The sequence below is a fragment of the Aedes albopictus genome, chromosome 2 (genome assembly GCF_035046485.1).
Source record: "Aedes albopictus strain Foshan chromosome 2, AalbF5, whole genome shotgun sequence".
Lineage (NCBI taxonomy): Eukaryota > Metazoa > Arthropoda > Insecta > Diptera > Culicidae > Aedes > Aedes albopictus.
In genome coordinates, this window is record NC_085137.1 from 358,009,354 (window position 1) to 358,035,272 (window position 25,919).

The 25,919-nt window shown below is 43.6% G+C and overlaps 1 long non-coding RNA gene across 1 annotated transcript in view; it reads right to left on the bottom strand.

The window, feature by feature from the left end:
• Positions 1 to 25,919, bottom strand: part of LOC134288324 (uncharacterized) — a 267,911-nt gene that overhangs the window by 151,455 nt on the left and 90,537 nt on the right. The gene's annotated exons all lie outside the window — the stretch shown is intronic.

Consider the following 25,919-nt stretch of genomic DNA (forward strand, 5'->3'; position numbering starts at 1 on the left):
GGCCGATAGACGAAAGAATGTGCAGGTTGAGGATCAAGGGCCGATTCTTCAACTTCAGCATAATAAACGTGCACAGCCCACACTCCGGAAGTACTGATGATGACAAAGACGCATTTCACGCGCAGCTCGAACGCGAGTACGATCGCTGCCCAAGCCATGACGTCAAGATTATCATAGGAGATTTGAACGCTCAGGTAGGCCAGGAGGAGGAATTCAGACCGACGATTGCATTGGTAAGTTCAGTGCCCACCAGCAGACGAACGAAAACGGCCTACGACTCATTGATTTCGCCGCCTCCAAAAATATGGCCATACACTGAACGAAAACCCCCGCCGTACGAAGAATGATTCTTCACTCAATGCGATACAAATCCGCAGAATCTGAATTTTGAATGATTTCATAGCAGAATGATTGTACTGCCTTTAACTAAATAAAAATCATCCTGTTTCAAAACTAAAATTGACACAAGAAATAAATGAAGTTTTGTTTGGGGTTTGTTGTGAATGATTGACATCACAAAACCATCGGAAAGCATTTATGGCCGTGCCTCATGCCGAAAATCATTCCATAATCAAACGAAATTCTCCGCAGCCAAACGAATGAATCGTCATTCAGTCGTGTGATCAACCTCTGAACCCTAAAACTGAATGACAATCTCGATCGAATGGTTTTCAAAACAATAATGATGGATTTTTGTTTATCTTTGATATGATATTAGTTTTAATACAAGCCGCATATATTTCATGTTATCCCCAATCCGAATATCATTCTATTTTTGGTCAACCTTTCATTTAGCTGGTGTACCCGCACAAAATGGTGGCGCTCGAAATATTTTTTTTACTTTGCAGCGAAACAAAGTCTCGCGATAGGGAAAATATTAAGTGCTCTTGAATCCACAAGAGGCACAAGCGGCCTGATGGATCCATCAGGCATTACTCTAACACTTTCCGGTAATTCCCCTGCATTACTGTTCTGAATTAATATTGATAATCGTTTCTTTCTTTTCAGAGAACCCCTGTGGAGAGCCATTTTAAGTGGCACCAGTTTCTTAAAGAAGGAGGATTATTCTGAGGATTGTGGTGTGGAAATGGCAGCGGTAATTATATACGTGAAACATTGAAGTGAGATAATAGTATCACAGACAAACAGACGTAACACTTCGAACATTTTTCGAATCAAATCATAGTCACGGAAACATGTTCGCCCAATGCTAAAAGGAATGAGTTTGGCCGACCATCAACTAGGTGGCGGTAGTGGGCAAACGTCAAACTCGAGCAAAAACGATGCGAGCGCCACAGGTGGTCAGTTGGCCAACTATCAAATTTTCAAATAGACCGTTAAATCGGTGTACGATGCAAAATATCAGAGTGTTACGTCTGTTTGTCTGTGATAGTATTTTAATATTGAACTTGTACCTTGACGTGATTCGGGACGTGATTAAAATTCCAGATTTTATGTTAAAGGGTAGTCAAATACTAGGTCAAATAAAAGTTTATTCCTCAAAAATGTTTGTTATGCACAATTTTTCATTAATTCTGACAAAATCTAATATCACAACCGTTCCAACTAATTTGAATGAAAATCACTTCATTGAATGTATCTTTCAAATTAGTTGGAATGGTTGTGATATTAGCTTTTGTCAGAATACAAAAATAATTGAATTCAGCAGTAAATAATTCCCATATAAACAATATTTGATTTCGTAATTATTTTCATTCATATTGCATCCGCTTTATTGAACGAGTTTTAAATGATTACCATCCTTACCTTGATTTGTTTTGATTCTGAGTTGAATGGTTATAATGCCGGCTTTGAATGATTTTCATATCGTGTGTTTTGATTCTGTCAAATCGGCGATTGAATGATCGCCTTCTTCAAATCATCTTATATTAGGCATGGGGCTAAGATGAGGCAATTTTCATTCGATTTTTGGCGGGGATTTTTGTTCAGTGTACGTAGCACTTTTATCCAAGGTTGCCACCATTCATTTGCAAAGATTTACATTCATTTGCTATTATCTTAGTTCTGAAGCATGCTATCGAATAACAATGTATAGATTAATTTAACCTTGTAGTTTTATCTGAAAGTTTGCCGAATAACATTGAGGTCGCACACGCATTCCAAAGTCGTGAGCGAGCTGTGAAGGCAACTTTCCACAGCGTGAATGAAATTTTCATTCACCGTGTGGAGAGTTGCCTTCACAGCTCGCTCACGACTTTGGTATACGTTTGCGACCCCAATGTTATTCGGCAAACTTTCAGATAAAACTACAAGGTTAAATTCATCCATACATTGTTTTTCGATAGCATGCTTCTGAACGGAGATAATAGCAAATGAATGTAAATCTTTGCAAATGAATGGTTGCAACCTTGCTTTTATCCAACACAGCCTCCCTTATCGTTACACCTGGAGATCACTACAGCAGACGGAATCTCAAATTGACCACGTTGTGATTGACGGACGGCACTTCTCCGACATTATCGACGTCAGGACCTATCGTGGCGCCAACATCGACTCCGACCACTATCTGGTGATGGTCAAACTGCACCCAAAACTCTCCGTCATCAACAATGTACGGTACCGGCGACCGCCACGGTACAACCTAGAGCGACTGAAGCAACCGGATGTCGCCTCAGCATACGCGCAGAATCTCCAAGCCGCGTTGCCAGACGAGGGCGAGCTTGATGAGGCCCCTCTAGAGGACTGTTGGAGTACAGTGAAAGCAGCCATCAACGACGCAGCAGAAAGCACCATCGGGTACGTGGAACGGAATCGACGGAACGAATGGTTCGACGAAGAGTGCAGAACGGTTTTAGAGGAGAAGAACGCCGCGAAGGCGGTTATGCTGCAGCAAGGGACTCGACAGAACGTGGAACGTTACAAACAGAAGCGGAAACAGCAGACCCGCCTCTTTCGGAAGAAAAAGCGCCGCCTGGAAGAAGCGGAGTGTGAAGAAATGGAACTGCTGTGCCGTTCCCAAGAAACACGGAAGTTCAATCAGAAGCTCAACGCATCCCGCAACGACTTCGTGCCGCGAGCCGAAATATGCAGGGATAAAGACGGATGCCTCTTGACGGACGGACGTGAGGTGATCGAAAGGTGGAACCAGCACTTCGATCAGCACCTGAACGGCGTGGAGAACGTAGGCACGGGAGCCCACGGCAACGGAGAGAACGACGACGCCAGTGCAGCGGAGGACGGAAATGAACCAACTCCCACGCTGGGGGAAGTTAAGGATGCTATTCACCAGCTCAAAACCAACAAAGCAGCTGGTAAGGATGGTATCGCAGCTGAACTCATCAAGATGGGCCCAGAAATGTTGGCCACCTGTCTGCATCGGCTGATAGTCAGGATCTGTGAAACCGAACAGCTACCGGAGGAGTGGAAGGAAGGGGTAATCTGCCCCATTCACAAGAAATGTGAGAACTTCAGGGCGATCACTATTTTTAATGCTGCCTACAAAATGCTATCCCAGATCATCTTCCGTCGTCTGTCACCTGAAACGAATGAGTTCGTGGGAAGTTATCAGGCTGGCTTCATCGACGGCCGGTCGACAACGGACCAGATCTTTACCGTACGGCAAATCCTCCAGAAATGCCGTGAGTACCAGGTCCCAACGCATCACCTGTTCATCGACTTCAAAGGGGCGTACGACAGTATCGACCACGCAGAGCTATGGAGAATCATGGACGAAAACGGCTTTCCTGGGAAGCTGACTAGACTGATTAAAGCAACGATGATGCGATGAGCCGGGCTCAACAGCCGGGGAACGATTTTCACAAAATCCGGTCAATTTGTGTGCTTTGCGGAAGACATGGACATTATCGCTAGAACATTTGGAACGGTGGCAGAGCTGTACACCCGCCTGAAACGCGAAGCAGCAAAGGTCGGACTGGTGAATGCCTCAAAAACAAAGTACATGCTGGTAGGCGGAACCGAACACGACCGGATCCGTCTGGGTAGTAATGTTACGATAGACGGGGATACTTTCGAGGTGGTGGAGGAATTCGTCTACCTCGGATCCTTACTGACGGCTGACAACAACGTGAGCCGTGAAATTCGGAGGCGCATCATCAGCGGAAGTCGGGCCTACTACGAACTCCAGAAGAAACTGCGGTGGAAAAAGATTCAACCACGCACCAAATGCACCATGTACAAAACGCTAATAAGACCGGTGATCCTCTACGGGCACGAGACATGGGCCATGCTCGAGGAGGACCTGCAAGTACTCGGAGTTTTCGAGCGACGCGTGCTAAGGACGATCTTCGGCGGTGTGCAAGAGAACGGTGTGTGGCGGAGAAGAATGAACCACGAGCTCGCTGCACTTTACGGCGAACCCAGCATCCAGAAGGTGGCCAAAGCCGGAAGGATACGGTGGGCAGGGCATGTTGCAAGAATGCCGGACAACAACCCTGCGAAGCTGGTGTTTGCAACTGATCCGGTTGGCACAAGAAGGCGTGGAGCGCAGAGAGCACGATGGGCGGACCAGGTGGAGCGTGACTTGGCGAGCATTGGGCGCGACCGGGGGTACAGAGCGGCAGCCACAAACCGAGTATTGTGGCATGCTATTGTTGATTATGTCTTGTCTTAATGATGTTGAACAAATAAATGTATGTATGTACTCTCTGAAACCCCCAAAACGCCTAAGTAACGACTCTGAAACACGCCAAAAACCATCTGAAGCAGTCTGAAATGTCTTCGAAACCCCCCTTAAAACCCCATCGCATCGCATATAACGCAACTGAGGCCCCTCGAAATTCCCCGAAAATACCCTTGAGGCCCTCCCGGTGCAACGCCTCTGACACCCCCCCCTCCTCTTGCAACCCGCATGGCTCCCTTTAAATCTCCAGGTCACTCGTCCTTCTTAAATTTCTTTGCAATCTTCAAATCCATTTAGGTAAAAATTCTATTTAGGCAGTCCCAACTCGTTACTGTGTACTGCTGCTAGAGATGCTAGAGAGGTTGCTAGAGATGACCCATCTGCTGATCCTCACGCTTCTTTCAGCACTGAATCCCATATCTGAACTAACCCTCAAAAAAATAGGGAAGTGACTGGAACCATCTCGGTAGGGCGTCTATTTTGAGCACTTTCTGATCTGATTTTTTGTACGCTGTGAGATACGTCTACATCCGCGCTTCCCAAACTCTGTTTTCGCGGCGCACCTTTACCTTGCAGGCTTGCTCGCGAGTAGAAAAGCGAGCCTGCGACACACCGAGGCGCCGCGAAAACCGAGTTTGGGAAGCGCTGGTCTACATAATATCTATCCATGTACAACAGTTCAATTTAATTGGTTTGGAATTGACTGAGTTAGGTCGTTTTCAGCGGTAGCGTTCTATTCCAAATTCTGACATTTGAATAGACCAAGTCCAAATTTTACATCTCCACCGGAACGTTTCAAATCCATTTTTCGAACAGTTCTGGTCTAAATAAAATGGAACTGTTCTACGCCTTGTTCCATTTTGCACCTGATTTGGAACGAAAATCAGTCCGTTCTATTTTTTGACATTTGTGTTTTGTTGTTGTTTTTCGTCATCGTTTTGCTCGGTCGTCGGTAATTCCCGTGAAGAAAAGTGAAAATGTCTTGCGATTCATTTTTTCGAAGTGAGAAGTGGAAAAAATTCGCGGTTCTTGTGCGCGAGAAAATAGAAAAACGTGTGTCATGGTGCTTCTGAATGTTGGGTGGTGGTCAATCTCTTCAAAACTCCAGCTGGTTGGGAGCCGGAATGAACATCAACACTCCCACTCAGGAGAATCTGCGATATGCTTTCGTCCGTCGTCAGGCAATACTCTCCCGGTTCCCGAACGATATGCAAAGGAGCGGATTTATAAAAAATCTTGGCGTATCGAGATGGCTGGTATGTATTTCATAGCTGTTGTGCAAGTGAAAATTTGTCGGGAAAATGGTGCTTCTGCTCTGCCTGAGTGTCAGCAGCAACGTTTTACCCCAATGATCATCATGCTGATCATAGTAATTTGTTTTTCTTTCAGAAAGGCCTCCGAATTCTACTGCATATCCCAAGCAACGAATCATCCATCCATCCGGTGACGACAAGAGGCAAACCACTGGCCCGTTAGTTGAGCCCAGTTTTGGCATAGAAGCAAGCGTAGAAGTGACACCCTCAACATTTTTTTGTTGAACAACTATAAAGCAAATCCATACTGAAGGATCCTGCTTGATATGTCCCACCCCATACTATCCAGGACAATTTCGTGATGGATGTGATTATGTATACGAATGGGCCCATAAAGCCGATCCGGCAAGCACATGCGTATTCAGCTAGACCATGCTGGTGAAAACCATGATGTATTTCAGGTGAATCGTGATATTCTTTATAATAATTAAATAAACATATTATTGCAGAAATTTCTAGACAAATTAATAGTTCAATTCACGGAAACAAACTGGTGGTGTCCTTCAGGAGCTCCCCCGAGAAATCCCCCCCCAATGGTACGGCAATCGTCCTCCAGCTGATCGACCTACTAGCTTGCTGCGCACGTGCAGCTCATGGTTCATTCACCTTTTCCAAGTCCCGTCTTTTATCTGCACCCCATTCATTCATTTATTTAGTATAACGTCGTTTTTACAATAAAACTGAATCAACTATTCCACGCCACAGCACACGGTTTGTGGCTGCAGTTCTCCATCCTCGGCCGCGTCTCACATTTGCCAGATCGTTCTGCACCTGCTCCGCCCATTTTGTACGTAGATCTTCTTGTACCATCCCCATCCGGATTTCTTGCGACTACCAGTTTTGCAGGGCATTTTCACAACATGTCCTGCCCATCGTATCCTTCCAGCTTTTGTGGCCTTCCAGATGCTAGGTTAGCCATAGACTGCAGCAAGCTCGTGATTCATTCTTTGCAGCCACACGGTTCTATTGCACACCTCGAGTGTTTGCAAGTCCTACTCGAGCATACTCCGCGGTATAGGGTACGAAACAACTTCCGTTAGAAAACACCAAGGGCACGTTGATCCTCTGCAGTATGCTGCATGTCCACAAAGCATTTTCGGTCGAATCAGCGGTTTGTAGATGGTTAACTTCGAGAAACGGCGAACTTTGCTCGATCGTAGAGTTCTACGCAGTGCAATGTAAGCTCGATTTTCTGTCACAATGCGTATCTGAACTTCTCTGCTGATGGTCACCAGTGAGCCCAAGTACACGAATTCTTCAACCGCCTCAGGTCCTCCAGAAATTCCATCAAAAGTTATTACAATGAATTATCATCTTTAGGAATTCCCACACCTGGGGGTTTTGTTATTTTTTAGGAAGGATTTACTGGAATTTCTTTGGAATTTTCTCCCGGAGGAAGTTTTTTTTAGCAATTCCTCCAGAAGTTCCCAAAATTCAATCTCCAGGAGCTCGCAATTCCTCCAGGAGGGCATCGGAAATTTGTCCTGGAATTCCTCTAGGATATCCTCGGGAATTCCTCCAGGAGTTCCCGGGAATTACTCCAAAAGTTCCCCGGGAATTCCTCCAGGAGTTCTCCGAGAATTCCTCTAGGAGTTCCCCGGGAATTCCTCTAGGAGTTCCCCGGGAATTCCTCTAGGAGTTCCCCGGGAATTCCTCTAGGAGTTCCCCGGGAATTCCTCTAGGAGTTTCCCGGGAATTACTCTAGGAGTTCCCCGGGAATTCCTCTAGGAGTTCCCCGGGAATTCCTCTAGAAGTTCCCCGGGAATTCCTCTAGGAGTTCCCCTAGAATTCCTCCAGGAGTTCCCCGGGAATGCCTCCAGGAGTTCCTCGGGAATTCCTCCAGGAGTTCCCCGGGAATTCCTCCAGGAGTTTCCCGGGAATTCCTCCAGGAGTTCCCCAAGAATTCCTCCAGGAGTTCCCCAAGAATTCCTCCAGGAGTTCCCCAAGAATTCCTCCAGGAGTTCCCCGGGAATTCCTCCAGGAGATCTCCGGCAATCCCTCCAGGAGTTTCCTGGGAATTTCTTCAGGAGTTCTCGGGGATTCCTCCAAAAGCTCTCTGGCAATTCCTCCAAGAGTTTCGAGGATTTACTACAAAAGTTCCCCGAGAATTCCACCAGGAGTTCTCGGGAATTTCTCCAGAAGCTCCCCAGCGATTCCTCCAAGAGTTCCCCGGCAATTCTCCCAGGAGTTCCCGGGAATTACTTCGGAATTACGTCAGAAGTTCCCTGGGAATTCCTTCACGAGTTTCTTGGGATATCCTCCAGGAGCTCTGCAAAAATTCCTCTAGGATTTCTTCCAGGAGTTCCACGGCAATTTCTCCAAAAGCTCCCCGGCAATTCCACGAGTTCTCCCGGGAACTCCCCCTCCAGGAGTTCCCCGGGAATCCCTCCAGGAGTTCTCTGGGAATTCCTCCAGGAGTTCTCTGGGAATTCCTCCAGCAGTTCTCTGGGAATTTCTCCAGGAGTTTTCTGGGAATTCCTCCAGATGTTCCCCGGCAATTTCTCCAGGAGTTCCCTGGGAATTCCTCCAGGAGTTCTCTGGGCATTCCTCCAGGAGTTCTCTGTGAATTCCTCCAGGAGTTCTCTGTGAATTCCTCCAGGAGTTCCCCGGGAATTCCTCCAGGAGTTCTCTGTGAATTCCTCCAGGAATTCCTTTAGGAATTCCCCGGGAATTCCTCCAGGAGTTCCCCGGGAATTCCTCCAGGTGTTCCCCGGGAATTCCTCCAGGAGTTCCCCAAGAATTCCTCCAGGAGTTCCCCGGGAATTCCTCCAGGAGATCTCCGGCAATCCCTCCAGGAGTTTCCTGGGAATTTCTTCAGGAGTTCTCGGGGATTCCTCCAAAAGCTCTCTGGCAATTCCTCCAAGAGTTTCGAGGATTTACTACAAAAGTTCCCCGAGAATTCCACCAGGAGTTCTCGGGAATTTCTCCAGAAGCTCCCCAGCGATTCCTCCAAGAGTTCCCCGGCAATTCTCCCAGGAGTTCCCGGGAATTACTTCGGAATTACGTCAGAAGTTCCCTGGGAATTCCTTCACGAGTTTCTTGGGATATCCTCCAGGAGCTCTGCAAAAATTCCTCTAGGATTTCTTCCAGGAGTTCCACGGCAATTTCTCCAAAAGCTCCCCGGCAATTCCACGAGTTCTCCCGGGAACTCCCCCTCCAGGAGTTCTCCGGGAATCCCTCCAGGAGTTCTCTGGGAATTCCTCCAGGAGTTCTCTGGGAATTCCTCCAGCAGTTCTCTGGGAATTTCTCCAGGAGTTCCCCGGGAATTCCTCCAGGAGTTCTCTGTGAATTCCTCCAGGAATTCCTTTAGGAATTCCCCGGGAATTCCTCCAGGAGTTCCCCGGGAATTCCTCCAGGAGTTCCCCGGGAATTCCTCCAGGAGTTCCCCGGGAATTCCTCCAGGAGTTCCCCGGGAATTCCTCCAGGAGTTCCCCGGGAATTCCTCCAGGAGTTCCCCGGGAATTCCTCCAGGAGTTCCCCGGGAATTCCTCCAGGAGTTCCCCGGGAATTCCTCCAGGAGTTCTCCGGCAATTCCTTCAGAAGCTTCCTGAGAATTCCTCCAGGAGTACTCGGGAATTCCAATAGCTCTCTGGCAATTCCTCCAAGAGTTCTCGGGAATTACTCCAAAAGTCCCCCGGGAATTCCTCCAGGAGTTCTCGGGAATTCCTCCAGAAGCTCCCCGACAACTTCTCCAAGAGTTCCCCGGCAACTGCTCTAAGAGTTCCCCGGCAATTCCTCCAGGATGGCCCGGGAATGGATTACCCGCTTGGCGCACACCTACAGTTGATCAGCAGGAGTAAATCCATTTTATTTTGTATGGTGAAAAGCATCTAAACTTGAATTACTTGAAATAGAAAGCTTTTTCTGAAAAAATATTTGGTAGGCTTAATAGTAGTCACCGTTGTGCACAACCACTACCAAACATTTTTTCGAATAATGTATTCCACTTCGATAAATTTGCCTTTAGATGCTATTCGCCATACAATATTTTTGCGATTTACTTTTAGCGATTTTTCGCGCATAGAAGCTAGCGCCACATTGGTCGATGCGGAGAGTAGGAAAACAGCCGATGTAGTTAATTCATTACTCCAGAATTACGTCAGGAATTCCCTGGGAATTCCGCCAGGAGTTTCCTGGGAGTTCCTCCAGGAGTTCAGCGGGAATTACTCCAGGATTTCTTCCAGGAGTTCCGCAGCAATTTCTCCAAAAGCTCCCCGGCAATTCCTGCACGAGTTCTCCGGAGACCTCCCCCTCGAGGAGTTCCCCGGGAATCCCTCCAGAAGTTCTCTGGGAATTCCTCCAGGAGTTCCCCGGGAATTCCTGCAGAAGTTCTCCGGCAATTCCTCCTGGAGTTTAATGAAAATTACTTCAGGAGTTCTCGGGAATTCCCCCAAAAGCTTTCTGGCTATTCCTCCAAGAGTTCCCGGGAATTACTCCAAAAGTTTCCCGGGAATTCTTCCAGGAGTTCTCTGGGAATTCCTCCAGGAGTTCTCTGGAAATTCCCACAGGAGTTCTCGGGAGTTCCTCCAAAAGCTCCCCGGCAATTCCTTCAAAAGTTCCCCGGCAATTGCTCTAAGAGTTCCCCGGCATTTCCTCCAGGAGTTCCCGGGAATTACTCCAGAATTACGTCAGGAGTTTCCTGGGAGTTCTTCCAGGAGTTCCCTGGAAATTCCTCCAGGAGTTCTTCGGGAATTCCTCCAAGAGTTCTCCGGGAATTCCTCCAGGAGTTCTGCGGGAATTCTTCCATGATTTCTTCCAAGAGTTCCACGGCAATTTCTCCAAAATCTCCCCGGCAATTCCTCCAGGATTTCTCCGGGGAACTCTCTCTCCAGGAGTTCCCCGAGAATCCCTCCAGGAATTCCAACAGGAGTTCCCCGAGAATTCCTCCAGGATTTCCCTGGGCATTCTTCTAGAGGTTCCCCTGGGAATGACTCTGAGAGTTGCCCCAGGAAATCCTTCAGGAGTTACTTCGGAAATTTCCTCTAGTGGTTCCTCCGGAAACTCCTCTAGGGGTTTCGGTGGGAACTCTGATAGAAAATTCTCCAGGAATGCCTCTAAGAGTTATTCCAAAAATCCTCTAAAAGTTCCACCGAGAATTGTTCTAAGGATTTCTCTAGAAGTTCCTCTGGAAATTCTTTAAGTAGTTCCTCCAAGTTCTTCTAGCAGTTCATGCGGTTCAGTTTCTCCAAGAAATTTCTCTATGATTTCATCCAAGCACTCTTCTATGAGTTCCTCCGATAATTCTTGTATGGAATTTCTCCTTGACTTACTTGGGCAGTTCCTACAGGAGTTTCCTAAAGAATTTCTGTAACAGTTTCTACGGGAATTCCTCTAGGAGTTCTTCCGAGAATCCCTCGATTAGTTCTTCCGAAAATTCCTCTAGTAGTGCGTCCAGAAATTTCTGTAGAAGTTCTATCAGGAAGAGTTGAATTGGAAGTTTATTCAGAAGTTCCTCTGGAAATACCGGAAGTTTGCTCCGAGAATTTCACATGCAATTCCATAGAGGAATACCAGGAGGAACTCCTAGAGGAATTCCTGGAGGTACTCCTAGAGGAATTTTCAGAAGAATACTTAGATCAAATTTCCGGAGGAACTACTGATGGAATTTTCGCAGGAACTCTTGGAACAATTCTAGGAGGAACTCCTAGAGAAATTCTCGGAGAAACTTTTAGAGCAACACTCGGAGGATCTACTGGAGCAATTCCTGGAGAAACTCCAGGTACAAATGTAGAGGAATGGTCCAGAAATTCTTCCAGTAATTCCACCAGTGGTTTCTAAAGGAGTTCCTCAAAAAATTATGTAGGAAAACCATCCATCACCAGGATGTTCTTTCAAGAATTCCTCCTTGGATTTCTCTCGGGATTCCTTCAGAGATTCGTCATGGAATTCGTCCAGGAATTTCTCCAAGAATAACTCCAGGAATATCTACAGCAGTTCCACCAGAAACATTCCCGGGAATGCCTGCACGAATTGCTCCAGGGATTCCTCTAGAAGTTCCTCCATGAATTCCTACAGGAATTCCTCCAGAAATTTCTCCAAAAGTTTATCCAGGAATTTCTTCAAGAATTCTTCCAGGAATTATACCAGGAAATCCTTCAGGAGTTCTTCCAGGAATTCCTCCAGAGATTTATCCTGGTTGCTCCAGGAATTCATCCAGAGATTCCTACTTTTTTCAAGGAATTTCTCCAGGAGTTCCTTCAGGAATTCCTCCAGAGATTCCTCTTGAAATTCTTTCTGGAAGTCTTCCAGAGATTCCCCAAGGGAACCACAGATTTCTGCAGGAACCTCCATTGGTTCTTCAAGGAACTTCACCAAGAATTCCTCCAGGAATTCCCTTGGAATTCCTCCAGGATTTCCCCTGGAATATTCTGGAATAATCCTAGAATTTCTCTAGAGTTTCCTCTGGAATTCCTGGAGTTTCTCTGGAGTTTCCCAGGAGTTCTCCGGCAATCCCTCCAGGATTTTCCTTGGACTTCTTCTAAGTGTTTGTCGGGATTCCCCCCAGGAGTTTATTTCAGAAGTTCCACAGGATTTCTCGGAAATTCCTCCAAGAATACTCCTCCAGTAGTTCTTCGGGCATTCCTCCACGAGTTTCCCATGGAATTCATTCTAGCTTTCCCCGAGCATTCCTCTAAGACTTCCTAACAATTCCTCCAGGAGTTCCCCTGGAATTCTTCCAGGAATTCTCATGGATTTCCCCCTGGAATTCCTCCAAGAGCGCCGTGAGAATTCTTCCAGGAAATTCCTGAAAATTTCTTCAGGAATTCCACCAGCAATTCCTCCATGTGTTCCTCCGAAAATTCCTCCAGGGGTTCCTCTGAGAATTCCTTTAAGAATTTGTCCGGGATTTCCTCCAGGGGTTCCTCCGAGAACTCCTGCAAGAGCTCCTCCGGGAATTCCTCCAGGATTTCCCCCAAGATTTCCTCCAGTAATTCCCCCAGGATTTCCTCCGGAAGTCCTTCATAGGTTCCTCCGGGAATTTCTTCAGGAGTTCTTCAGGAATTTATTCCGGGAAGTCCTCCAGGAGTTCCTTCGGCAATTCTTCCAGGAGTTTTTAAGGAAATTCTTCCAGGAGTTCTTCCGGGAATTCCTCCAGGATTTCCTCCGGGAATTCCTGCAGGATTTCCTCCGGGAATTCCTGCAGGAGTTCCTCCAGGAATTCATCCAGGAGTTCCTCTGGGAATTAATCCAGGAGTTCCTCCTGGAATTCCTCCAGGAGTCCCTCCAGGAAATACTCCAGGACCCAAGTAACCACGGTGCTGAAGCCTTATTGCATGCAAATATACGGTGTACTTAGAGCAATCATTACTTTACATGCAAACTTAAGGTTGATTTAAAGTGGAAATGGGCAATTATGCGACTGCTTCAAGATTATACCAGTATAATCTTTATTTGATTCTATAATTGCCCACTTCCACTTTAAATAAACCTTAAGCTTGCATGTAAAGTAATGATTGCACTAAATACACCGTATATCTGCATGCAATAAGGCTTCAGCACCGTGGTTACTTGGGGAGTTCCTACAGGAAATGCTCCAGGAGTTCCTGCGGGAATTTCTCCAGGAGTTCCTTTTTTCATACTTCCAGGAATTTGTCTGGGAATTTATTCAGGACTGGGAATTCCTCAAGGAGTTCCTTCGGAAATTCTTCGAGGAGTTCCTTCGGAAATTCCTCAATGAGTTCCTTCGGTAATAATTCCGGGAGTTCCTCCGGAAATTCCTTAAGGAATTCCTCAAAAAGCATCTCCAGGAATTCCTCCATGAGTTCCTCGAGGAATTCTTTCAGGTGTTCCTCCGGGAACTACTCCAGTAGAAGAATTCCCTGAGGAACTCCTGAGAATTTCTGGGAGAACTCATGGAGGAACTCTAGGGACAATTCCTTGGGAAACTTTTGCAACACATCCCAGGGAACTCCTGGTGGTATTCACGGGGAACTTTTACCCGGTGGTACTACCCGGAGGAACTCTTGAAGGATTTCCTGGCGGAACTCCTGATAATTTCTGGTAAAACTCTTGGAGGTACTTCAGGCACAATTTTTTGAGAAACTTCTGCAGCAAATCCCAGGAAACACATACTGGTATTCCCGGGGAACTCCTGGAAGAATTTCCAGAGGAACTCTAGGAAGAACACCTGCAAGAACACCAGAAAATTTCTGACAGAAATCTTAAAGGAATTCCTGTAGGGACTCCTGGAGAAATTCCTGAAGGAACTAGTGGAACAATAACTGGAGGATCACCTGGAGAAATTCCTGCACGAATTCCTTAAGAAACTCCTGCAGCAATTCCCGAAGGAATCCCTGAAAATATTCCCGAATGAACTCTTGCAGCGATTCCCGGAGTAATTCCTGGAGATAATCATGGAGCAACTTCTGAAGATTATTCTTGGAGGAATTCCCGGAGGAATTTCAGGTGGAGCTCCGGGAAGAATTCCTGGAGCAACTCTTTTAGGAAATCCTTGAGGAATTCCTTTAGGTATTCCCTCTGAGAAACTCCTGCAGCAATTCCCGGAGGAATTTCTGATAGTACCCCTGGAGATGATTGTGGAGGAACTCCTGGAGAAATTCCCGGAGGAATTCCTAGATGAATTTTTGGAGGAATCCCTGAAGGAATTTTTGGATGAATTCTCGTAGGAATTTCCGGAGGAAATCCTGTAGCATTAACAGGAGGAATACATAGAGCAACTTCTGGAGAAGTTCCTGGAGGATTTTTTAACGGAGCTCTTGAAGGAATTCCCGGAGGAACTCCTGGAGAAACTCCTGGAGGAATTAGTGGAGTAATTCATGGAGGGATTTCCGGAAGGACTCCGGAGTTCCGCGAGTTCCTCCGGACATACCTCCAGGAGTTCCTCCCAAGAATTCCTGGAGGATTTTTTTTTCGTTGAAAAAAACTTCTGTGGTAATTCCCGTAGGAACTCCTGGAGGATTTCCCGGAGGAACTCCTAGAAGAATTCCTGGAGGATCTCCTAAGAATTTCTGGGAGAACTACTGGAAGAACTCCAGTATTCCCGGGGAACTCCTGGAGCAATTTCCGGAGGAAATTTTCTCAAGGTCTTCCTTTGGGAATTGGGTTTTTAAATTTTGAAAAATGTATCGATATTTTGATTTTATACGAAAGAGCACCTTTTTCTGAGCCACTATGATTTTTTTTCAGATTTTTAGAACTTTATTTTGGCACCTTAAATCAATTTCAAAGAGATTTTTAGAAATCACCTTTTGACAGCTGGGCAACTGTTTGACAGCTCCGCCCAGTACAAACTGGAGTTCTGGGAGCTCCTTTTGGAATTCCTTCAGGAATTCCCGGAGAATCATCTGCAGCTATTTCAGGAGAAATTTTTGGAGAAATTTTTAGAAGAATTCTGGAGTAATTCCCGGAAGAATTCCTGGAGGAGCTCCTGAGAATTTTTGGGAGAACTCCTAGAAAAACTCCAGGTACAATTCCTTGAATAACTTTTGCAGCAAATCCCATGAAACTCTTGGTGTTATTCCCGGGGGAAATTCTGAAGGAAATTCTAGAGGATTTCCCGGAGAAACTCGTTGAAGAGTTCCTGGAGGAACTCCTGAGAATTTCTGGGAGAACTACTGGAGGGACTCCAGAGACAATTCCTTGATAAACTTCTGCGTCAAATCCCAGGGAAATCTCCGAGGAATTCATGGAGGAAATCCCGGGGAAAACCCTCGTGGACACCCGGTGGAACTCCTGTAAGAATTCCTGAATGAACTTCTGAGATATTCTGGGAGAACTCTTGGAGGAACTTCTGGAGCAATTCCTGGGACAATTCCTTGAGAAAATCCTGCTGCATTTCCCGGAGGAACTCCTGGAGGTATTCCCGGGAAATAATGAAAGTATTCCTGGAGGAGCTCCTGGAACAATTACCTGAGGGATTCGCGGAGGAATTCCTCGAGGGGGGGGGGGGGGGCAATACCTTGAGAAATTTCTGCACCAATTTCCGGAGGAACTCCTGAAAATATTCCCGGAGGAACTATTGCAGCAATTCCCGGAGTAATTCCTGGAGGAACTCCTGAAGGTCTTCTCGGTAGGACTCCTAAACAAAATGCTGGAGTAACTGCTAAAGGAACTCCTGGTGCAAATCGTGGGCTAATTCCTTGAGAAAATCCTGCAACAATTCCCGCAAGGTTTTTTGGAGGAGCTCTCGGAGAAACTCCTGGAGGATTTTTGAAGGAGCTCTTGGAGGAATTCCCGGAGGAACTCCTGAAGGATTTTATGGAGCAACTCCTGGAGGAACTTCACGAGAAATTTCCGGAGAAACTCTTGGTGAAATTCGCGGTGGAGCTCCTGGAGGTATTGCCGCAAGAGCTTTTGGAGGTGTTCCCGGTGAAACTCCTGTAAGTATTCCCAGAAGGATTCCTGTTGGTATTCCAGGAGGAGCTCCTGGAGGTATCCCCGGAGAAAGTTCAGGTATTCCCGGAGGGGCTCCTGAAGGAATTCCGAGAGAAACTGCGGGAGGAATTCTTGGAGGGATTTCTGGAGGAACTGCTGGAAGAACTGTTGGAAGCAATTTCCGCAGTAGCTCCTGTAGAAATTTCCGGACGAAGTCCTGCAGCATTTTCCGAAGAAACTCCTGGAGCAATTACCGAAGGCATTCCAGGAGCGTTTCCCGGCGGAACAGTTGGAGAAATTTACAGAGGAACCGCTGGAGCAATTCTCGCAAGAACTCCTGGCCATTTCATGGAGGAACTACTAGAACAACTCCCGGAGGAACTCGTGAAGCGATTCCTGAAGGAACTCCTGGTGGAATTCACTTGGGAACTTTTAGCAGCTCCCGGGAGGATCTCCCAAAGGAATTTACGTAATAACCCCTAGAGAAATATTCGAAGGAACTCTTGTATCGATTCCCAGGGAGAGCACCTGAAGGAATTTCCGTATGAAGCCCTGGAGTAAGGAATTCGCGGACAACTCCTAGAGGAACTCGGAATAGAACTACTAGGAAAACTCTTGATAGAACTCCTCGAAGAGTTCCCGAAAAACTTTTAAAAAGATTCCTGGAGGATTTTCCAAAGAAATTCCCGGAGGAATTACACTTGGGGAGCGGAACTTCTAGAAAAGTGTTCAGTCAAATTCCTAAACAATTTCCCGTTGGAAATTTCAAATGCATTTTCTACGAAGCTTGTAGATCCGTGGTCACCAAAGAGCGGCCCGCGGGCCGTACGTGACGTCTAGTTCTCCATGTTGCCGTAGAATTCATGTCAATGTTTTCTATGGAAGTTGTTCTTCTGCCAAAATACTCATGAATAACTTGTTGAATGCTTCACAAATCGATCCAGGTTTTGCAGTACAAGCAGATGAAAAAACAGGCTTGAGGATCACTGTTGTCCAGGAATTCACAATAAAATTCCCTTTGGAACTTCCATTGAATCTCTTCCCTACGAAAATCCTGGAGGAATCCTCTAAAGAACTTCCACAAAAATTTCCTCTCTTCTGTATATTTTGCAAACATTTATTTTCAGGTTTTATATGCGGAATCACTAGCTTTTTTAATCACGTGAACATTATTATTTCTTCCGGAATCCCTAGATTCTTTCCGTAATCATGAGTAATCTTCAGGAACTCCGATAACTTCGCGAATTCAATTTATTTCGGATGACAAATTCTCCCGCTTCCAAAAAATCATGACATGCGTAATTTGGAATTTGAAACAAACACCGGTGGAGCCGCGCAGATTTTGGTCTATTTTTGGCGTTCCAAATTTTTAGAACTGTTATAAATTTGGACCAAAAAAATGGACCACCGCTGAAAACGACCTTATAGCGGAAAATAGCAGCCTCTGCCCAAGTGGTTCGCAACCCTACTCGCTCGTTTTGCCCAAGCAACCAGTTCAGATAAGAAGCTACTTTATGAGCTAAGCAGCTTGTTAGCAGCTTCATTTTTAAGAAGTTTCGGAACTTGAAAGTTCACATAAGTAAGCCAGATAGTCTTCTAAGCAGCTTCTGTAGAACTTCATCAAAATGTATGTAGAAACAATCATAGAATTTTTATATTTATCTGTCTGGTGTTGTGTGTATCAATCATGCACGAACTGCTTCCATTTCATACTTGCAAACATATTACGATGTTCCTATGTTGGTTTGATCCAGATCCTCCTGCTTTGTAGGATTTAGGCTTATTGCTGCGATGTTCAAGTACACTTAGTTGTAGTTATGGTTCTGAGGTAGAGCGCAGGGCTCTTACGCAGCGGTTGGCGGTTTATTCAATTTCAACCAATAATCTTGTCATAGGAAGCGGAACTTTTATTTACTTGGGTATACTCCCTCGTTTATGCTCCTACAATGACCGCCCTCACCTCGATATTTCACTGAGGTTCTAGTGCAGTGAACCTCAGCCCTACCGTCTTCGCGGGCCGTTTTTCATAAATTCAGTTTTTGAATTTATGAAAGAGACTGCGGGCCGCTAGTCATTCAAGAATTAGATATTAGGGATTCTACTCAAAATAATTTGAAATTTTTTGGCGATTTGGTGTATTACGAAAATTTCTAAATAATTTAAATAATTCAAAGGTGCCGTTTTAGGGTTTTTTTTGGAAAAATTTCCAAAAAATTTGCTAGGGAGATTTTTGTTTTAATTTTTGCGGCACTTCTTAGGAAGCCAATGAAGAAGTACTCTGAAAACCTGCAGCCATTATTTTTGAGAAATATCTGTAGCCGATTTTTGGAAGATAATTTTTTCAAAAAATGATAGAGGGATTTTCAATTGAAGTCATGGAGGAACGACTGATAGAGCACAAAAAATAATAAAGAGAAAAATCCAAAGGAAATTTGAACAGATTTTAGAAATTTAGATTTCTTAAAATAATAGTAGGTGTAATTTTTACTGAACTCGTAAAAGAATTTATTACGAAATTCTGAGAAATATTGCTTAATCTTTTTGTAGAAATGTCTGGAAGTATTGCTAGAGAAGTATCTTGCAAAATTCCTGACATTACTAGTGGGATTAAGACAACAACTTTGGAAATACTCAAATTTAAAAGGAATGGCACGTATATACTCGGTAATAAATTTTGGAACAGATTTGCGATAGAATGTCTGAATGCATAATTGATGTTTTGAATAAACTTCAAATAAAATTTACAAAAAAATATGTTCGGAATCCGTTCCATTGAACAGTGTATTCTTGACAAATTCTGCCACAAATTTTATGTCTAATATAGAGCCCCTGTAATATTTAGTCTCAATGTTTTAGGGAAAGTGCAATATTCTCAGCAAAACTGAGTTGAGAAATGCAGCCGATTCAATTGGGAGTAATATGATCGATATTATAAAATTGCTTGTAAAATTGCCTAACCTTCTGGACTAGTTACAATTTTGAATATTTTTGAACAAAATTCAGTATATTAGAGAACATATCGGCAAGTTGTGATATATCTTGAGTTATATTACTGAAGTCTTCTACGGTTCGGAAAACTTTTAAATATCATTTCAAAATTGTGTAAATCAGATAATATTCCGTGGTAGACAAAGTAAGTAAAACTAAGTATTTTGAGAGAAGTCATTGGCTATCGAACTTTGGAGGCCTTATTCATTCAGAATTGACAATACTGACCCAGAAAAGTTTTGTAGTATATTCACACTTCTGTTGCAAAAAATCCCACGAACCATACAGTAGTTTAGTAGTTAATAGTCATTCTCGACCAAATTTTAAGATACGGCAAAATTTCTGATTGTCATCATTAAACCTGCCAGAGGGCCATTTTCTAATTTATTTCAAAATCAGTTCGCGGGCCGCACAAAACCTACTCGAGGGCCGCATGCGGCCCGCGGGCCGCAGTTTGGTGACCACTGTTCTAGTGTATTTGTAAACAAGTAAGTAAAAGATGTATTTGCTTTCTAGTTTATCAAATTCGTGATAAAATGTGTGGTTTAAATATAAGATGTTTATAAGCGCTGTCTAGTGGGCAAATATCGAACTAATCGAACATGGTCGGGTAGCTTTTGTTATGTGACACACTGTCCGTAATCAAATAACAGTCCCAACTGAACAAAAAACTGTAGATACGAACCAGCCAAAAGGGCTGAAAGACAAATAAAGACAAATAAAAAATGAACAGAAAACCTAGGAAACTGAAAATGGTATGCGAATACAGACAGTATAGCCTAGTTATGTTAATGTTGTTTAAACTCATTATGATTTGAGTATGACCAAAAAGAAGACAAGCAAACGAGCTTGACGAAATTCACAACTTTCTCATATGAGATGTGAATATTAAATAAATAAAGTACCGTAAACCGGGGTCAAATTGATCATTCGAGTACTACATTGTAATTCCATACTAGGAACTCTTAAGCGTCGTAATGATCTTAAACTTTTTACGTTATCTGGTTCGTAGATGTCTAGAGATGAGTGTAGAATTTATTTTTTTTAGAAAAAAGTTAGCTTTGCCTTACTTTTTTAAGGAATTTGCAATGTATTACTCATTTAGCTGAAATCATGGCTACTAAACAACCGATTGCTAATAGGACTTCCCGTAAATTCTCTGTTTCAACATTTTTATGGAGCCTTGGTTGGAAACCAATGTAGCTAATAAGAACATGAAATAGTTAAAAAAAAAGGGCATTTTATGTTGAAATAGTCATTTATTGTGATAGAAATCACTTATTTCAAATGAAATTGCCTACCTGTAGGCGTTTAAGGGAAAATTTCAAAATTAAATTTTGCATTCAAAATAATGAATTCACAGGTTGTAAGAATTTAAACGCGTTATTCGGTTTTAGAAGGGCAAAATGAAGCGGACAAGGAAATTTTCCTTTCCAACCGATGCTTTTGCCCCAAAGTGGCATTTCCAATTAATTGATATTTTGAGTTATTTAACTTAAAGTTTAAATTTTTTGAACAAAATTCTGTCACGTGGTTCCATGGAGATCCACTGGGTACTGATTTTACAGAAATTCTTTTGGCAATATTTGGAATTTCACTAATGTTATCCGCAAAAGTTGTTTTAAAGTGATCAATTTGATCCTTAATTGTTCTCAATTAGTTTTTCAACGATGATACCTACAGACTGCAGACGAAAATAGTCAAATAAATTACACTTACGTTATTCGAGCTTTATCTCCAATCCAAGTGCCACATTCCGGTTTGTAGTTTTCCAACCCCTTGCGTGTATTCGTGTCGTTGTAGTATGTAGTTTATCTCACGTTCACCGATAGCAGCAAAGTTTGTGTCCCAAAACATCCCCCTTCCTTCTGCTCCCTCCTAAGGTTGGTGCTTCCGATTTAACCGGGGAGGTTTCTTTACCGACGACGGTAGGACAAACATTTAATCAAGAATGGAAAGAGCTAAAGCTACCGAATTGCTAATGAAAATCCTCTCCGATGAGTTTACATAGGATACCAAAATAACCTTTTTACGATATCGCACATTGAATTAAACATGATACACCGCTTTGGTATCGCAATTCGCAACACTACGATCAAATTGGACCCAGTGAGTGCTGATTTGTGGACGCGGTCGGCTGTGGTGGAATTTCCGTTCAAGAAGCAAAAATAATTACACTATGGCTCTGCTACAGACCGTAAACGCTCTACCCCTTACACTTATCACGCTCCCTACGCCACACACCACCATACAATTCACCCCCCTAGGATCGGAACGCCACAGCGTAGAAAAGCTTTGTAAAAACACCAACCCCTATCACGCAATCAAAGGAAGAATCTTGGCTGGATTATTCTGCTGAATTGTTCCTTCACTATCACTGGCACCACCTAGAACGAACTTCCGATTGCATTCCCGATAGATTAGGCCACCATTAGAGCCTATCAATACAGGAATTTACCTCCGCAATCACAACTATCTATCGAAATAGTCGGAGAGTTATCCGGTAAACCGTCCACTTTACGCGAAAGATGAAATGCAAACTAGCTGTCCTGTCCGGGCGGCCAGGGTGGTGGTGTTTGTGTTTGGCGACGACAATATTGGCTATGGGAATGCTATGCAACTAACACCCAGAAAATGCTTGGGAAGCTAAACATCTCGCAGCTTTGGTATCTCCCAACATCACTACTGGTGAGAGCGAAAATCCCGTCGTCAAGCAAACGACATGGGGAGAGTGTTTCAGAATGCACTAAACAAGTTTATTCTGAAAGATAAACTTACTTAAGTATGTAGACTACTCACTGAGCATCAAATGTTGTATAAATGTTTATTTATCTGAACTTGCGTTATCATTTTCCAGATAGAATTTACCGATTTTCAGTTTGAAATGTACGTAAACAACCATGCACCTCCATGATTTTACTGAGCATAAGGAGACGTCTTCCTATTTGTAATTTTTATCAAAGTCATAGTATAGTAGTTTTTAAATCGGATTTTCATACGTTTTAGAATGTTTAAGCCGATAGATAACCGTAATAGTTTATCAAGAATATTTTTTGAGGTCATAAAAATAATAACACAATATAATAGTTCAGTCCTTGATCAATACTGGAAATTGCAAATAAGGCTTTCCTATTTATGATGCCATCACCAGTTTGTTTTGTACAGTTGTCCCCATATGCAGCTTCCTGACAGGCAACACGGGTATGGTTTTCCACAGGCTTTCCACCTTCGAGATAATTCTCTCTCTCACCAGCGTCCATCTGTGTAGCACTGAATAAGGAGAGCTTTTTTCCCTCTCTCAACTTGTGAGTTGAGGAGGGTAAGTAGATGAGGGTTGATTACGGTACATGCGCGGTGATGATCCAGCAGCGATGGTCTTCAGTCTGACTGGAGTGGAGGAATGCTGATTCTGTGAGGTGACCAATATTAGCCAGAACCCAGCAGTTGATACATCTTTGGCCGTCTGGTCACCCCTAGGAGATGTGGAAGCTTCCATCAGGAAGCGTACAGCAGCCCCAGCAGTACAGCAAACGAGAGCTTGTTATACGGGAACATAAATAGTAAACAGTATGAAAGGCTGAGTGTTCCATGGACTCATTAAAGAGAATATGTCGTTCACGCTTAAGTGATAGCTTATGTGAGTAATTTAATGGCGTTACGCTAAAGAGATGCATGCAGTTGGACATTATTTTAATTGGTTTATTCGTTATGCTGAATATTTATTGTTCTCATAAGAGAAATAAAGAAATTTATCTACGAGCGACTATCAACATCTTCTGTTAAAATAATGTTTTGATTATAAGATAATTTTTTCGGCTTAATACAGACTAATATACAGACCATCAGTGTTCTTGAACTCCTTAACTAAGTGCAGACCTCAGATTCCAAATCGAGGAGAACCTGCTTCTGGAGCCGAACTACTGATAGTTTAAGTCCAGACCTCTAACCACTTAATGGGTTATACAGGTAGACGTGTGCGCCGCCGCGCCGCGCCGCGCCGATGAGAAATCGGCGTGAATCGGCGTGCGGCACCCCAAGTCAACAGGAATCAAATATTCTATATTTTTTAAACGGGGATTGGTAAAGGGGTGTTATACCCATGCACTGGTGGAAAAAGTTTATGGTTATGTTGTTTGAAGCCGATCTAGGAAGCATCGGCGTGTCGGCGTGGCAATCGGTGGCGGCGGCGTGAAAACCACACGCCGATCGGCGTATCCCTTCTCAGAAAGGCTACCATCATCAAAACCAGAAAATTTCTGCAGCAGCACTTAGCTAGATGTCCACTTGTTGTAATCCAATCATTAGAAAGTAATTAACTTTGTTCATAATTCTTTGAGAAGCCCCACGCCGATGCACGCCGAGTTCACGCCGAATATTCGGCGCACACGTCTATATACAGGTACTCTTCGATATAACGTACAAAAAAGTTTTCTCTTTGTACGTTATATCAAAGTGTACGTTATATCGAAGCAGCGAAGAATTTAATATTTTTTATGCTAGTATTAATGTATTCGACGTGAAATTAATCCCAAATAATGATTTCGGTGAAATTCACAAAACCAATAATGAAATACATGAGTTTTGACGAAAAAGTCATTTCGTTTTTTATGCTTCGATATAACGTACATTATGCTTCGATATAACGTACACTAAATTTTTCCCCAAATGGCGCTAATTCTGGGTTACAAGTCTAATGCTGCAACAAAACATTGATTTGAGTGATTTTGTAGTTTATGTAAGGGTTATTGGTTTGAAAAATAAAATTTTTCAATGTTGTACGTTATATCGAAGCAAAATGTACGTTATATCGAATTCGCTATATCGAAGGTACGCTATATCGAGGGTACGTTATATCGAAGAATACCTGTATAATATTGACGAAATTAAAGCTGTGAATTTGGAATAAAAATATTATACTGGAATCTTCATACCTAATGCTTTTCTTGTACACTACTGAAAATATTATATTAACCTGCCTAATGCATTACGTTGGGAACAGCTCGCTGGCACAGTGTACGCTCTGGGTCAAAAATGACCCCAATGCACAAGGAGGGTTGAATGAGTAGAATAACTAGCCACAGAAGTCCAATGTCGCGACTGTTCGTGTGACTAACATCTAGTTTGCCACGCCCTTACATCGTCAGCAGGGGTACTAGATGTGTTTACCAAAACAAAAGGTCCTCTACAAGATGGTCACTAAAGAATAGTAAATTATTGCAATTAAAGTTATTAAAATAATTAAATGAGAAAAGTGACTACAGCGCCAATGGAGTTCTAGTGTATTTCTATTGTTGAATGAATCCGGGTCAGCTTGTGCGTGATTATTGTTAAATGCTATACAAAAGAAATAACCCAGCTTAGGAAAGAAACCATATACAGGGTGTTAGGTTCGTGAGTGCAAACTTTTTGAAGGGTGATAGAGGACCATAAATGGTGAAAAAATTGTTCTGCGCATATGGTCAAATCTCAACCGTTACGTAGTTATTGAACTTCCCATGTTTTGACGTAAACTACGTCTATGGGGAAGGTACGGTACTGTACCACGGCACCGGGTGTAAAATGAAAATCTAAATTTTGCGACCGTCACGAAATTATGAAAGATTTTGCACGCTAATAACTCAGCCATTTATTGACCGATTTTTAAAATTTTGCCATCAAACAATCGCAAAACTATGTCCCTTTCATGTCAAATAGAGAAAACTATTGATTTTCAACAGCAAACTATTGAAAATTGCGGAAAAGTGAACCTATGTTTTAATTTTATCCAGCCAATCACGAGCGAGCACATTTTTTGGGTTTACTCGCTTGGTATATAAGTTATTGTCTTCTTCTCATCTTCCATCATTCTTCCGCGACACCTCGAGGGGAACGCATCGGAGGACTGCTAGCCAGTTTCTCCGCTTGCTTCTCCCTTCAGCAGTGTTGCCACATTTTTATCTGTACCGGAGGCTCAAAAATCTTTTTTATCTGTACCAGACATTCGAAAAATCTGTACCCAAAATCTGTACCAAATTTGTACCACATTTGATTTAAAATCGCTTAAAATACACAAAAAAGAGCATTACATTCAGGCTAAACTATGAAAAACACTTAATTTGAGTATAATGTTACCAATTTCTGAACTTTAAAAACAAAAATATCAGTATTAACAATGTTTTAAATTTGAATTTGATTGATTTTTTTCTCAATTTCTAAAAATCTGTACCATTCTGTACCTTTTGCTGAAAATCTGTAATCTGTACCGTACAGAATCTGTACCAAAAAGTTGAAAAAAATCTGTACTTTTACAGAATAATCTGTACCTGTGGCAACACTGCCCTTCAGTATGCTTTGGCTAGCCGAGCGTGGTGGTCGTCGGCTGTTGCCACTTGCTGTACCAGTCGTCGTCTCGTCGCCGTGCGTGGTACCAGTGGGGCCGCCAACCAGACCGGATCAGCTCTGCGAAAATTTTCTTCATTCTGGCTTCATCGGGCGTCCGGGCAGCGCAAGCCAACATTGGAATTAACACAATTATGGAGCGCGCTTGCAGAAATACTGCAAGTAAATTAAAACAGCCCTTGAAAGGGCTACGAAAATGTCCCACGGGAGTGAACCGAATAATTTTCTCTGGAGGAAAGCCTCCTTCAGTAGGTTCTGCCCAGGCATACGCGGTGGTCGTCGGCTGATACTAGTCGTCATGGCAA